This window comes from Arachis hypogaea, chromosome 19, assembly GCF_003086295.3.
Source record: "Arachis hypogaea cultivar Tifrunner chromosome 19, arahy.Tifrunner.gnm2.J5K5, whole genome shotgun sequence".
Classification (NCBI taxonomy): Eukaryota; Viridiplantae; Streptophyta; class Magnoliopsida; order Fabales; family Fabaceae; genus Arachis; species Arachis hypogaea.
Genome location: NC_092054.1, coordinates 135260542 through 135263230, shown reverse-complemented (window position 1 = coordinate 135263230; position 2689 = coordinate 135260542).

The window sequence follows — 2689 nt, the reverse complement described above, 5'->3', positions numbered from 1 at the left end:
AATGTTGGCCTAGTCCAACGTTAGTGACAAAGGTGAGTGTCACTAACGTTGGCAATTTCTTCCTCCTCCCACGTTAGAGTTCACGTTAATTAGACTAATATGGCTCTTAACGTGGCTTATGTATGGCCTTTTGGAACGTTAGTGGTGTTCACTTTTATCACTAACATTGGAGCTCCTCTTTTCTTTCCACGTTAGCTCCCACGTTACTGTAACTAACGTGGCAACTAACGTAGGCTATGATGGCTTTCGAAGGCGTTATTGGCGATCACTTTTCTCATTAACGCCACAAGCTTATGCCCATTCCACGTTAGTGGTCACGTTAATTAGACTAACGTGGCTCTTCCTTGCTTCCTTTGTCCTGAAATCAAGCAAATAAAGTGCATCAAAGCTCTATTCCAAGTCATGAGATCATGCATTATCCAATTTGTCATTCAATTCATGCATAATTCTCATGAAATCATGTAAAGTTCACAATGTTTTCTTGAATCAAGATGTAAGTGTATTTCTACCCAAAACTTGCTTATTTACTAAGAAAATGCATGAAAGTACCCTAAAACAGTAAAGAAAAGGTCAGTAAAACTGGCCAAAATGCCCTGGCATCACAACACCAAACTTAAAGCTTACTTGTCCCTAAGCAAGTACTGAAACATCAGAATGATGAATGAAAGAACGAGAGAAACAAGTTCTTATTATAGAAGTAAAGCTCTTGGTTTATGGGGTTTTATGCATAGCAACTTAGGTTCATTCCTTTACTGGTTTACAGGTCCTTATCATGATCTTGAATACTTGCTTGATTGCATCCTATGAGATCCTTATTCTTTGATCCTCCCTTTTTTTTCTCAGGGTTTATTGTATCCTTAGGCTAAGTGCTCTGTGAGGGGGCAACTCTTTAAAGTAAGCTTTCAGCCAACACTCCCGAACCAGTTTGTTCAAGGTACTAGGTGTTGAAACACCCCTAAGGACTTACTCCCTCAAGTCTCTCTCCCCCATACATGCACACCACAGGCACATGGTTTGTTATTTTCTTTCCTTGAGGCCTTGGTGTCCAGCACCTCTTTGGGTTACTAAATGTTCTGCAGTTGATAGTGGATTTTCAGTTGATAATCCCGGGTTAGTTAACCCAAGTTACCAAGTGATGAAGCACTCCTAAGAACTTATTCATCCAAGCAGATCCTTGGTACAAGAACACCACAGACGCATCCCTCAAGATTTAAACCCTTGGTGCCTAGCCTTATTTCTTATTATTTTTCTTTCTTTTTCAAACTCTTATTGTTCTTTCTCTTTTTCTTATTAGGATCTTGTTGTTTGGCTAGTCCCATAGGATGTGTTTTAAGCATGTAATTCAATACACATGAGTGCCCTCATACCTTATAGGTGATCCAACTTAGCTAATCTATTATCCCACCACAAGCCTTGAGGACTTATTTCACCATATGAACCCTACTCTAGTTTCTTTCATAACATTCTCTTTCATTAAATTCAAAGGGCAAACATACAAGTAAGTAGGATGAAAATGAAAACAGGTAACTTGGACTAGCACACATATGACAGAAGCAAAGAAAAAAAACAAACATTAAATTCTAATGACTTAAACTAAAGAGTAACTATTAATCAGGTGCACATTCAGACTTCCAATTTGAGCATTTCCAAGCATATGGAATCAAGTAACAATACAACCTGTTGGTGGTGACTTCTAGCTATCCCTTTGTTGTCATCATCCATAGCTTTTGCATCCTTCTTCGCCTCCTTGGATGATGATGCACTATTTTTCCAGAAGATTGATTGAATTCCTGCAAAGTTATTGGAAGTTGCTTGTTCCCAAAGCACTTGAGAAATAGTTAGCATGCATGTATGCTTGTGAATTTCTGAACTTAATTTGGTGTGTAAACACCAAACTTAGTTCCTTGCCTAATGCAACAGATTGAATACATGCAGAGAACCTCATGTGCTAAAACGACTATGAACTAGAAACTAAACTATTGTTAAGTGGTTTCCCTGATTGGTTGGGGCTAGCAACTTGCCATTGAAGAGGTGTAGTGTAATTCTAACTGAAATCTTTAGTGGAACACCAAATTTAGAATTACACATTCACTCTTGGATTGTTTTGGTGTGCAACACCAAACTTAGCTCCTCACAATACAGAAAAAACTACTTGTAACTTTTATTGAAATGATCATGAAAAGGAAACTATCTTAGGTTGGGTTGCCTCCCAACGAAGTGCTCTTTTAGCGTCACTAGCTTGACGTTCTGCCTTTATCAGGGTGGTTGGTAATGCTTCAAATCTTCTCCCCTCGCAGTGAATCTATCTCCATTGGCTTCATTAAGGATCTCCACATGTTCTAAGGAGAGAATTCTGCTGATGGTGAAAACTTTAGGCAGCTGAGACGGGATGGTGGGGAGATGAGGTGGAATAGCTGGGAGATGAGCTGAGATCACTTTATCTCCTGGAGAGAAATCCTCTGTAGGGATCTTTTTGTTCCTCCATCCCCTTGGTGCCTTCTTCCTTGTTTCTTTTAACGCTATCCTGCTCCTTGTGGCCTCTTTTTCCAGGGAAATTTTATTGCTGGTCTCATATGACTCTGGTGGTTTTAGCTCTTCTTGGGTTTCCTTTAGCTGTGGCACCTTTTGACTGTTTTGCTTACCAACCAAAGGGATTCCCAGGTGTACAATTTGTGCTTCAGTGCTTGTT